Source organism: Lutra lutra, chromosome 9, assembly GCF_902655055.1.
Source record: "Lutra lutra chromosome 9, mLutLut1.2, whole genome shotgun sequence".
NCBI classification, from domain to species: domain Eukaryota; kingdom Metazoa; phylum Chordata; class Mammalia; order Carnivora; family Mustelidae; genus Lutra; species Lutra lutra.
The window spans coordinates 116,725,029-116,738,558 of NC_062286.1; the positions used below are offsets into that span (position 1 = coordinate 116,725,029).

The window sequence follows — 13,530 nt, forward strand, 5'->3', positions numbered from 1 at the left end:
ACTATAATAATGTTGCACAACAAACCACTCCCAAAGTCTGTGGTTTAGAGCAGCAAATATTGATTTCTCCCTCTCTCATCTGCAGTCTTTTGGGGTTTGGCTGATCTCGGCTGTGCTCTGCGGGGCTTGGCTCCACGTTATGTTTGCTGTGTGTTTCTTCCACTCTTTGACACCAACCTGTTTGATGCTGGGGCTTTGGAGGGAGGCTCTAGGTTCCCTAAACAGACATAGAACATTCTCCTCCTAGCTGTTTAGCCTTCTGTCACACAAAAGGGATAGAGGTCATGAAAACATACATTCTAAAGTTTAATACAAACTCAACACCAAAAGACAAAACTTTCTTCACCCAGACCTTCCTACAGAAACTTCGACTTGAACTCTGTTTCAAAAGACGCAATGCACCAATGACAGTCCCATCTTTATGGTGGAGAAGGAAACTCCCAGAGGGATACTGAAAGCAGGAGACCTCTTTAGGCTTAGGATGGAATTTACACATTGTCACTTTCATCTACATTTCACACCAAAGCACATCCCCCAGGCCAAGCTTAAGATCAGTGGAGTAGGGAGTATATAATCAGCCCTGGCTGGGGAAGAACAGGACAGTCACTGAGTAGTAACCTAATGTGCCACAAGATATTTCATGCTACATCCTCTCTTGTTTCTTTCCTTCCTGCCCTCTTTCCTTCCTTCCTTCCTTCTTATTTTTGTTATTCCTTTCTTTTTATCTTTCTTTTCTTTCTCTTCTTTCTTTCTTTTTCTTTCTTCCTTTCTCTCTTTCTTTCTTCCCTTCTCTAAGATTTTATCTATCTGTTTGAGAGAGAGAGAGAAAGTGCACCAGCAGGTGGTTGGCGGGGGAGGGAGAGGGAGAAGCAAAGGAGGGCTTGATCCCAGGACCCTAAGATTGTGACCCAAGCTGGTCAGACACTTAATTGACTGAGCCACCCAGGCACCCCTCTTTCTTTTTTTCTTAAGCAGACGAGTAAACTAGGGCTCAGAAAGATCAAATAAGTGGTCCAAGGTTATGCTACTAGTAGATGACAGAGCTGGAATCCAATCAAGTTAGAATCAAATTTACAAATGTCATGGACACCAGGCCAAGGGATTTGGACTTTCCATGAAGGCAATGAAATGCCACTGAAAACTCTTGAGCAAGAGAGGAACATAGTGGTTACTAAACTTTCCTCCAGTGGCAGTGTGTGTGTGTGTGTGTGTGTGTGTGTGTGCAGGATGCGTGGGAGAGGGAGAGGGGAGGGGCTGCTGGAGGTAGTTACAAAACTTCAGGCCAGAACTGATAAGGGAGGGGCCGGAGCAGTGTCAAGAAAAGGGGGAGAAACAGTAAACGTAAAAACCAAATAGAAGAAGACAGAGGTGAGAGTCAAACGAAAGGACATTTTAAAAAATCTTTTTCCTTTATGGAGGGTTGAAATAAGGATTCATGTTTGTTACCAAAAAAAAAAAAATTCAAACATAAAAAATTTGTGCAATGCAGACGGAAGTGTTTAAAGTCAAGTTGCCTCCTCTTCCTCTCTTCTGAGATAAGCTCCATTAATAGTCTGTGGTAAATCCTTCCTGAACTTTGTCTAAAACTCTGTAACTCATATACATCTTACCCACTTTTAAATGTGTTTTTTAAATGTGTTCTGATCAAACTTTTGTTTCATCTCTTGCTTTTCATCACATAACAGTGTGACAGAGCCAGCTTTCCACAATAGGATAGTATATTGTCATTCTTTTTAATAGCTTTGCCACTGACTAGCTGTGTGACCCTGTGCAGGTTGCTTAACCTCTCTGGATCTTGGGTGGGCTTCATCTCTGAATACAGGGCTGTCATGAGGATTAAAAGAGCTCATACACATAAGGCCTCTTGCATAGAGTCTGACGAATACTAAGTGCTCCCAAAATATTAGCTCTGGTAGTTCACAGCTCCACGTTTAGCTACAAGATAACTTATCTAACCAGGTCCAGATGTATGATCACTTCATGTGGTGCATTCACAAAGTCAGCCACAACAATTCTGGCCATCCTGGTACACACGACTCTTCGCAGGATGACTATGGTGTTTTTCTCTTCAAGAGATGAACGCTCAGGGCGCCTGGGTGGCTCAGTGGGTTAAGCTGCTGCCTTCGGCTCAGGTCATGATCCCAGGTCCTGGGTTCGAGCCCCACATAGGGCTTTCTGCTCAGCAGGGAGCCTGCTTCCTCCTCTCTCTCTGCCTGCCTCTCTGCTTACTTGTGATTTCTCTCTGTCAAATAAATAAATAAAATCTTTAAAAAAAAAAAAAAAGAGATGAACGCTCTTTCTAACCTCCTTGAACCTGAGCTGGCCATGGGACAGGCTTTGCTCAATAAAACGCAGTGAGAGGGATGTTCCCAGCCCTTTTTTTTTTTTAAGATTATTTATTTATTTATTTGACAGAGAGAGATCACAAGTAGACGGAGAGGCAGGCAGAGAGAGAGAGAGAGGGAAGCAGGCTTCTTGCTGAGCAGAGAGCCCGATGTGGGACTCGATCCCAGGACCCGGAGATCATGACCTGAGCCGAAGGCAGCAGCTTAACCCACTGAGCCACCCAGGCGCCCTTCCCAGCCCTTTTGAGCCTAGGCCTTGAGAGGCCTTGCTGCTTTTGTTCCTTGCCTTTTGGAGGCCATCATGTTAGGAAGCCTGAGCTAGCTGCTGAAGAAGCCATGTGAGGGAGAACCCAGGCACTCAAGCCAACAAACCCGGGCAGCTGGCAGACATGTAAATGAAGCCAGTCAGCTTGCCATCGTGCTCACTGACCACAGATGTGGGAGTAAGATCGTGCACAGCAGAGGAAAACTGTCCTAGCTGAGACATGTCCAAACCACCAATCCACACCAGCAGAAGCAAATAAATAATTATTGGTTTAAGCCCCTCTGTACTTGGGGTGCTTTGTTAAGCAGCAGTAGAAAGCTGATATATTTAGGTTTTGTGCAGAAAGGATGACCCAGGTTGGAATGCAAGGTCTGTCACTGGGTCCCCTGGGTCATGTCTCATAATCTCTCTTAGTCTCGGTTTCCTCATCTGTGCAGTAGGCTACTTTTAGTTCCTACCTCATCAGGCTGATGTCAGCGTTAAATGAGATGGTGAACATTCACTGTGAGGCCCAGGGCAAGTGCTTTAGCTCTTAAATGGGATCACTGCTACTGTTGTTTGAAGGAAGTCTCAACTGAGAGTTGTCATGTGGGGTGTCAGGAAGAATAAGTAACAAAGGAAACTGAGCTGGTCTTTTGGACCCTCCATAACTGGTTGAAACATTGGAGAATGGGAGGTTCTTGGGACAAGAGATCTATACCAGGCGGCCAGGGAGATGGCAGGGGTTGGGGCTCATTTTTGTCCTCTTTAATGGGAAGGATTATATGTGTGTGCCTGTGTGAACTCTCTGAATGAGGTCATGGATGGACACTAGAACTGGGTGGAAGAAGGAAGAACTGACACTGTAGGAGGGGCTGAGACCACAGGAAGGTGGGAGGGCTAAGCCTTGGGCAATATCCCCACTCTTCTCACATGAAATCCCAGACTCCTTACCATGGCCTGAGTTCCCTGCCCACTTCTCCCATCGGATTCCTTACTCTCTCTCCCTCACTCACAGTGGTTCAGCCACCCTGGTCTCCTTCCTCAAACTTACCCAACTCTTCCCTGTCTCGGGACCTTTGTACTCACTGCTCCCTTCTCAGAAGGAACTTCCAAACCACTCAAGCTAAAGTGCTCCCCCATTTAGTCTTTTCCATAGCTACTTATCTTTTTCCTTCATGGCACTCATTGCTACCGGAAACTATGTTGTTTATTTCTTTGCTTACCCACGTATTATTTGTTTCTCACTTCAGAAAGTGAGCTCCACACGGAATTGGTGTCTGTCTCGCTCATATCCCAACCCCAGCACTTAGCACTGTGTCTGGCTCATAGCAAGTAACTAATAGCTGTGAACTGAATAAATATGAACAAAGGATCCATGACAGCTGGCTTGACAGACAAACAGACAAACAGACAAGATCAATGAGCCAAGTGGAAGGCCAGTCATTTCCTTAAAAAGGTCTTCATGAAAACTTTGGGATCATTTTGTCAAACCTTCTCAGTCCACAGGTGGAGAAACAGGCCTAGAGAAGAGGATCCACCCACCTTCCAGCACCCAGAAAGCCATTACTGTAGATTCTCAGCCCCTGGGGTCAAATGCTGCAGACCTGTCTGGCAGATAAGCCCAGAAAAGGTCACGGTCACCTCCTGGTGGTCATTGCTGCATGTCTGCAGTTGCGCCCATCCCCATTCTATAGGGGAGGTGATTGCCTCTCCTCTGGGAGCAGAGGTGCCAGTGAGCTGACAAACTGTGAAAGGAGGGCTGGAGAGGGTGGGAGGGCCCATTCCTGGGCCAGGCAGCTATTCTGAGGCAGCGCAGGGGATAATAGCTGGTACCAAAATAACCCAGCCTCCTCACCCTTGTTCCAGCCCTCACACCTCTGCCCCACTGGAGGTGAGGCTAATACTTGAATTCCTCTCAGTAACACAACAGTTTTTTGCAGGGCCTGCAGAGAGGACAGTGATCATCATACCCAGCCCTGTCCACTGGGGGCTCACAGTCTGATGGAGGAGGCAGATTAGGGACCAGTCAGGCTTCTGAATGATGGTGCAAACGTTTGGGGAAGCTCAAGGCAGGGAAGAACGCCAGACGAAAGGATCCCTGAATTAATCCAACGGACATACGGAAGTTAGCTAGTTCAGGGGATAACAGTAACAGAAGTAACCGCCAGCGACAAAGGGAGGGAGGCAACACAGATAAGCTCCAGGAATAGCTGGCAGTTTTAGTGGGTAGAAGCATCAGAAATATGACAGGGGAAGGGCACAATAGGAGGTTAGAAAGGGGAGTGAGTGGGCTGTCCAATTTATCTAGGAATTTGGATGTGAAGAGAAGAATTTAGGCTATCTTCGGTGCACAAAGGAGGGCCTTGTAAGATTTTTATCCATGAGGACACCATGATCAGGTTTGCAAGATATAAAGTGCCCCGTGGCTGCTTTGGGGAGGTCATCTGGTCCGGGGGAGGGGGAGGAAGCGCAAATCGGAGGGAAAAAAAAGCCTTTATTTTAATGGGCAGTTCTAAATAGGACTCCTGCAGGAGGCAGGAATTGGGTCTCAAGTCTCTATAGGGCTTGGATCATCACCCCCTCGACTCCAGCGTCGCACCACTCCGAGGGTTCAACTGTTTTCGTTCGTTTGTCACGAACTCAAAGTTTGAGCAGAGCAAATGTGCTGCTGGAACCCTAACCCTAGTCGAGGGGTCCGAGCAAGAGACTCCAACTCCCAAAATGCTTCGCTGTACAGCCCTGCGGGTCGCGCATGCTTCAAGAAAGGCCTGCCGGCTTGTCGACTCGTCAGCTGGGTGAAGTGCAGGAAACATAGGGACCGCCATCTTAGCTTGGGACAAACCAATTGTACACCTACGGGAGGTTCTTCTTCTTTGCCTCGTCAGTTCTTCACAAGTACTGAAATAAAATCTGCTTAATTACTGCAAATCTCTTTATTATGCTTTACATTGAGAATATCTTCCATTTTGTCCCCCACTTCGGAACCACAACTGCAGAGATACAATAGCACGTCCCAGCATGGCCGCACTCAGCCAGATTCCGCTGGGGGTGGGGTCGGAAGAGGTCCCGCCCCGCCTCCTGGTAGGAAGGGGGTTTCCGCTTCCGGCAGCGGTGGCTGCAGCCTCGCTCTGGTCCCTGCGGCTGGCGGCCGAGCCGTGTGTCTCCTCCTCCGCCGCCGCCATATTGTCTGTGTGAGGAGAGGGGAGAGCGGCCACCGCCGCTGCCGCTGCCACCACAGGTACGGTGGGAGCCGCCAGGCGAGATCGTTGGGTGTGGAGGTGGGCCCAGGATGGGACAACGGGGCGCGGTCTCCCCTCGCGCTCCCAGCGGACTCCGGAGCGGCCCGTCGCCTTCCCCTGCCCCCCCCACCTCAGCCGAGGCCCCTGCAGCCCATCGGGGAGGCCTGGGGCCACCCTCCAGTACGGGGAGCGAGGCTTAGGGGGCAGAGGCTGATGTGAGGGTGGGAACTGGCTTTCGGGACTCCCGCTTATTGCGGGGGAGAGGGCTGGCCTGGGGCGGGGACTAGGGGGCAACTTGGAGGAGGGGGTTGCTGGAGGGGGAAGGGAGCTTGAGGGGTGGGGCCACTAGGGGATGCTGGAGGAGGGTGCCTAGGGGAGTGGCGCCTGCTGGGTAGGGTGGGGTGAACCCTCCCGCGGAGCGGAGCGGCTGGAGTAGGGGCCTTCTAAGGGTCCCTCTGGGCCAGGCTGGGCTTCCCACCTGCAGACTGGGGTGCAGAGGGGAGGGAACCCCTGGCGAGGTCTCTGGGGAGAAAGGGGGAGGGGACCACGAAGTGGGGCAGAATGGGTGGAGTTGGAGTTAAAGGTTAGTTGGGAGCCTAGGTGGAAGAGAAGTATGTAGAATGAAAGCTTGGCCAACAGTATACATGTTAAGTTTGTGACCTTTTGAAAGAGTACGACTTTTATTTTCGTTTTGGTTATTTTGTTGTTTGTTATTTTGCAGCGTTGGAACGTTACTAGTCTAGGCAGGTGATGGGTGGAGCTTCAGTAGTTTGTTTTTGGAAAGCAAAGTCAGGGTCGGAAGAAGTCGCTTCTTGACTTTTGCTATTGTGGGAAGGGAAGAGTTCTGAAAAGAAGGTAGTAAATTAATTTGGTAAGACTTGATTACCTTTCCTACTGAGTTCTATGAGAAGGGCATGGGGGAGAGGACAGGAAAAGAAAACTAGAAAGGGACGATTTTTCTAGGAGTTGGGAAACTGCATTACATCTAAGGAGTGGCAATACAGGCTAGTGGTAAAGAACCAGAGTGCTTGGGTTCTCAAATATCAGTGCCATTACTGCTTAGCTGTGTGCCCTAATCTTTGTAATCCTTGATTTTCCTGTCTGTAAAGTGGGGGCAGTATTTCCTAGATCATACAGTTACGGTGAGCAGTAAATAAGATAATTTGTGTCAAGTGTTTACCACAGTGCCTGACAGGTAGTAAGTGCTTGATAGATTAAAGGGACTAGCTGGTATATTTGGGCTTTCTCTGTTCTAGGTAAAATTTGTGGTCAACAGTTTAACAGTAGGCAAGACTTCAGAATGTTATTTTTGTAGTAATTGTTGCAGTTTTTTCTTTTGTTGTAAGTCAGTTGACTTAATTGGCTTGGTGGACCTTTGACTGAAAGACCAGTACCAATAACCCGATCTTGCCCAAGTCATTTAGAAAAACTTCACCTGCTGTTTTATCTGGACAGGTTTACCCTTCTGTGACTTTGAAATCCTTACTTTCATGTGCCATTGGGGGAGGGTGTATGACTTCAAGAAAGAATGAAAAGATTTGAAGTTTGCTCAGATTGATTTATCAACTGGTACAAAGTTAGGTCACCCTGGGACAACTTCTGTTAAAACAAAAACATGCCCAGTTATGTTCTCTTGTATGGAATAAAGTAAGGAAGAGAAGCATATATTTAAGGGGAACGTTGGGTTATTTCTACGTAAAAGGTTTATTGCCTTGCTGTCTGGGGATGAAACACGTGGCGGCTTCTTTCCCACAGTGTATTTTTAGTTCTCCTGTTGCCTAGCCACTCTTACAGGGTGTATCTTTGATTTTACTCAGAACAGATACCTTTACTTCATAGTCTTTTGGAGAGAGGGGGAATTTTCTTCAGGAACTGAGTTTAAAGCCCTACATAGGGGTTGTGTTTATAGTAGGCAGAATGCCACCCCTCCCAAAAAAGATGTCCATACTTTAATTCCCAGGTTCTATAAATATGTTACATGGTAAAAGGGACTTTACAGGTCTAATTAGGGTTAGGAATCTTAAAATAGGAAGACTATTCTGCATTTCATGGGTAGGCCCAGCCTAATCACATGAGGCCTTAAAAGCAGAGAACTTTCTCCACCTGGGAGTCAAGAGAGGGCAAAAGGGTGAAATCAGAGATTCCAATCATGAGAGGGATTCCATTTGCTGTTGCTAGAGGGGGCCACAGGGAAACATGAGAAGGAATACGGGCAGCCTCTAGTAGCGCCCAGGCTGACGACCAGAAAGGAAATGGAGACCTCAGTCCTACAACCATGAGAAACTGACCAACAACCTGAATGAGCTTGGAAGTGGATTCTTTTTTTTTTTCCTCTTTCTTCCCTTTTAAAGAGTTTATTTATTTATTGACAGCACAAGTAGGCAGAGCAGGAGGCAGAGGGAGAAGCAGGCTCTCCACTGATCAAGGAGCCCAATGTGGGGCTCGATCCCAGGACTCTGGGATCGTGACCTGAGCTAAAGGCAGCCACTTAACCCACTGAGCCACCCAGGTGCCCCTTGGAAGTGGATTCTTGCCCAGAGTTTCTAGCAGGGAATATTCCTTGATTTTAGCCTTGTGGGACCCTAAGCAGAAGACATAGCCACACCCAACTAACTTCTGACCTACAGAAACCGTGAGATAACAAATTTCTATTGTTTTAAGCCACTCCTGTTGGTTGTAATTTATTATGGCAGCAGTAGAACACTAGTATAGATTTTTGGTACCTAGAGTGAGGTACTGTTACCTAAAAACATGGAAATGAAAGCCAGAAAGATTTTGAGGCATATGGTAGAAAAGGCCTAGAAGAGATTGTGGAAATATGGGTGTTTACTGCAAGCTAGGGCTCAGGTGGCAATAAGGTAGGCATTGGAAACTGGAGGAAAGAGGATCTTTGCTACATAGTGGCAAAAAAAGTTTAGAATTGTATCCTGTGGTTATGTGGAAAAGAGAACTTGTAAGTGATGAACCTGGCTATCCAGCAGAGGAGATTTCCAAGCAAAGTGTTGAAGGTGCACTCTGGTGTGTTTGTGGATGTGAGTCTGACTAATGGAGTGAACCCCTGTGAAATTTATAGAAAGCCAATGAGGTCCTTGAGGATTTTATACTATCAGAAACAATGCCAGCTTGGATTGAAAAAGACAGTAGAAAGTTAAAGAAGGCTGTTAAAACCTCCAAGTTCTAGGCAGGAAACAGGCTGATAAAACTCAAGCGTGAGTATGCTGCTTTTCATTAATAAAGGTGGGTGACTCAGAGGGTGGAACCAAGAGCACAGAGAAGTGGAGCTGAAAGCTACAGAAGATTTTCCCCTTAACTTTGAAAAGGAGCAAAGTTTGCCCAGATTTTGAAACTGCTTTGGACCAGTGGATCTGTTTTGTCTTCCATTTTTCTTGCTGGAACTAGAATGTCTTTTTTAACTGTTGCCCTGTGCCTGTCCCACCATTGTATGTTGGGAGCAGATAACTTTTTTGTTTTCAGGAATTGTGCCTCATGAGTTGTACTTAATTGTATTACGCCCAGGGCCTCATCCACACCTGATTTAGAAGAATGAGATTTGGGACTTTTTAATTGATCAGGTTTAGGTGAGTTTTTTGGACTTCCGAGTTAATACTGTAATGGAATGAGACCTCAGAATGTGGGAGGAATGTATTTTGCGTTTGGGAGAGATGTGAATCTCTGGAGGTCAGAGGGTGGGCTGTGGTAGATGAAATGATACCCTGTCCCCCTCCCCTAATCCCTGGAATCTGAATATATTAACATTATGTGGCAAAAGGAACTTTGCAAATATAATTATGGTTTAAGTATCTTAAGATAGGAAGATTACCCTGGATTTCCTGAGTGGGTCCAATCTAACATGAAGGCAGAGAACTTTCTCCAGCTGGAGTCAGAAAGATGGGCAGAACAAGTAGGAGATTTAGAACATGAGAGGGACTCAACCTACCATTACTGGAGGGGGCCTCATGGAAAGCATGTGGGCAGCCCTGCCTGACAGCCAGCAAGGAAATGGGGGCATCAGTCATACAACCATAAGAAACTAAACTTACCTAACAATCTAAATGAGCTTGGAAGCAGATTTCCCGCTGGAGTTTTCCAGCAAGGAACAGAGCAAGGTGGACATCTTGATTTTGGTCTTGTAGGACCCTAAGTAGAAGACCCAGCCAAGCCCACCTGACTTCTGGCCTATAGAAACTGTGAGATAATAAATTTGTGTTGTTTTATATTTGTGGTAATTTGTTATAGCAACAGTAAAAAACTAACAGGGTTGGGGGGTGATTTTATTTAAGAATTTGGGGGGGATTTTCTAGAGAACAAAAGTACCAAGGATTATTTTGCGAAGCGATTTGGTCCTAGAAGACTTCATATAGTAATTGCATTAAGTGGAACCTATGCCTTTTTTCTTTGGCGTTTAAATATCCTGTCATTGTCCTTAAATGCAATTTGAATTGGTTAGATGACTAGCTTGGTAAAATGTAGATTCTAGAGCACTTGGGTGGCTCAGTGGGTTAAGTTGCTGCCTTCAGCGACTGCTTCAGCGCTGCTCAGCTGGGAGCCTGCTTCCCTCTCTCTCTCTCTGACTGCCTCTCTGCCTACTTGTGATCTGTCTCTGTCAAATAAATAAATAAAATCTTTTTTTAAAAAATGTAGATTCTAGAGCTCTAACCCATTTTGGTAGGATTTATCCTATAAATTAGTGATTTTCCATGCCTATAATAAATATCTTGGATTAGTTACATAATTTCTTCATTACCTTTTATTGGTTGAATGAAGGAGTAAGTTTATATTAGAGCCCTTTAAAGACTTATTTCCAGCTTTTTAGAGGAGATGGAAATGGGTGGTCCTTTTTTGTGAATTGATAACCACCCCTGTACAGTAGTCCATTCTTTTTACATCTACCCCAACCCACAATTAATTGTAAGGTCTTTTCTCCCTGTCATTATCATTTGAGGTTATCGTTTGTCATTTGTCATTATCATTATCATTGGTGTCAGATTGGGGAATTATAATTGCAGAATGGAGTGCTCTAGCTTTTAAGAAAGGCTGTTTGTTTTTGTTTGGCAATGGTATCCTATTGATTAGATTGATAAAATGTGGACTCTCAACTTTAGTGAGGACTTCAGAAGTTGGAGGAAAGAAGTCCCAATTCTTTTTGAGTTTGTTACCTGAATAGAAAGATGATTATAAAATTAGAACATTTCAGGGTATGAAGGACTTTTGAGACTATGTGTTTGACTGTAGGGTTTAAAATAAAGGAAATTGGGCCACATGAAGGTTAAGTGGCTCAAGCAAGTATCAGCCCTAGAGCTGGCCTAGAATCCTGGTCCAGGCAATGGAGATACATGGCTTTTGAACCATATTCCCTGTGTACCCCTGCCTTGCCCTTTTTCTGGGTTTTACCTTGGACAGATTCTCTCTCTGTGCCTCACTTTCCTCATGGAGTCATTGTGAGAATTGCCACAGTGAATGTAATATATTTAGCGACCATATGAAGTGCTCCAGAGATAGATGTTAACTGTTACAACATTTATGATAATTGTTTTGGTAACTCAATGACAACCTCTGCATAATACAGTCAATTTGTATTAGTTCAGAAACTGACACATGATGGGACTTGGCATTGGGTTAGGTGTAAGGTAAGGTCTTAGCACTTTAAGGTAATAATAATCTTTGTGATGTTTGATTTAAAATGAGAAACTGATTGGGACACCTGGCTGGCTCAGTCAGGGGAGCTTCCAGCTCTTAATCACAGGGTTGTGAGTTTCAGCCCCAGATTGGGTATAGATTACTTAAAAATAAAATCTTTTTTAAAAAATGAGAAATGGACTTGATCTTTGATATCACAATTCATTGGCCCAAACAAACTGGGCCAAGTTTGTTTCCCAAGAAAATTAGTGCATTTGTACACCTAAATGTCTTTGAACTCCTAAAATGGGTAATTTCAAAAGTGGTATATCATTTAGTTCTTTCTTAGAAATCTGGGCCAGCTAGCCTTTCAAACAAAGAAATTCCTCCAGGATTAAGGAAAAGGAACTGCTGTCATTGTAACAAAGGATATATTTACATTGGGTTATAGATAATTGGTAGTTTTTAAAAAAAAAAAATTGGTATTCTCTGGGGTAGGTTTCAGCAGACCTGGTTGCTGACCAATACACGTTTTCCCCCCAACATAGAAATCACGGGTTGAGTCTTTAAAAGTTTATGGTGAAAGAATTCACAATCACGCTGGGAGTGGTATTTCATTGGTTTCTACAAATCCTGTGTCTTTCAGCCTTAGATATGAGATGCCTACTTAGCAACAGTTGCTATGGTGGGCAAGCTTTTTTTACATTAGTGGTGATGTTTTCATCTATAGAAAATACTGGGTTATCTGATGTGAGGGTTTTAGGGTTAAATACCAGGTTACACTTAGAATGATCTCTTATAATTTATATGTGTCACATCTTAAATGCCTTTATTTTGGCCACTTTTTTCTTTTTATACTTTCTGGCCTCGTGGATTTCTCTGACAGGTTTTTACTAGCTGAAACATTTTAATCTGCTTGGAAAAGTGAACACTTGGAATTTTTCTGAAGTTATGACTAATGCACTAATGGCCATTTCTCAATTTAGCTATCTCATTAATGTGCTATAAATTTTAAGAAAGCAACCCTGTTAAAAATGAATGGATAAATTATTTTTGTTAAAAAATTGAATTTCTAACTGGTCAGAAGATGTTACTTCTTCAACAGACCGTGGAATGCCTGTTACATATCTCATAGGTGCTGTGCTAAGGATCTCTAGATAGTCCCTGTCCCCAACCTTACAACTGAATGACATTCTGTAATAGTGCATGTATCATTCCACAGCTTAGTAGCTTTCACAATGTAGTAGCTTTTTGAGATGTTTTCTTATGAAAATTCCTATTGGCTTTTTATCTTTGTTGGGGGGAGGGTATGGTTTCTGAAATAGCTACAGAAATCCGTAGGGGAGGGATTGAGAATTTCTCTCTCTCTTTTTTTTTTTTATTTGACGGAGAGAGGTCACAAGTAGGCAGAGCAGCAGGCAGAGACAGAGGGGGAAGCAGGCTCCCTGCTGAGCAGAGAGCCTGTTGCGGGGCTCGATCCCAGGACCCTGAGATCATGACCTGGGCCGAAGGCAGAGGCTTAACCTGAGCCACCCAGGTGCCCCAGAGAATTTCTCATTTTTAATGGAGGGAGCACAGAGGATAGTTGGAAAGAACTCCAGCTTTGGCGTGAGGTGACCAAATGTGGAGGTTACTTAACCTCTCTTAAACCTAGATTTTGCCATCTCTCCAATTGGGATAGCAACTACCATGGACAATTTATTAACCTTCAGTTTCTTCATCTGTAAAATGGGAATATAAATAGTACTTGCATCAGAGTGTTCTTGTGAGGATTAATAACTAAAGCACCAGCTAGTGTTTTCTCAGGGTTACTGTGAGGGTGAAAAGAGTTATTTTATAAAATGCTGGGTGCCTGACTAATAAGAATTCTTTCTCTTTGCTGTCAGTGGAGACAATGTGTTTGTTTATTGCAGTGCTGCTACTCTTTACTCTATTTTTATTTTTTGCTGCTAGAAATTCTTATTTTTTAATGAGGACTTTTGCCCTGTACTTCCTGTTTCTGGTGTGTCTTACTGGGTGAGTGTGAGCTCCTGAATTGGTGTTGGTTAGGGCTGGGTCGGCATTTAAGTTACACCCAGTGTAG

At 44.7% G+C, this 13,530-nt stretch overlaps 1 protein-coding gene across 3 annotated transcripts in view; it reads left to right on the plus strand.

Annotated features, from left to right (window-relative positions):
- The first annotated feature begins 5,687 nt into the window (after positions 1–5,687).
- Positions 5,688–13,530, plus strand: part of CSNK2A1 (casein kinase 2 alpha 1) — a 54,432-nt gene continuing 46,589 nt past the window's right edge. The window contains exons 1-2 of one of the 3 annotated variants that reach the window (XM_047744528.1): positions 5,700–5,830; positions 9,900–10,018. The gene's annotated coding sequence lies outside the window, so the exon portion shown is untranslated. Of the gene's footprint in view, positions 5,831–9,899; positions 10,019–13,530 lie in introns of all 3 variants that reach the window. The other 2 variants (XM_047744527.1, XM_047744531.1) reach the window with 2 other exon arrangements.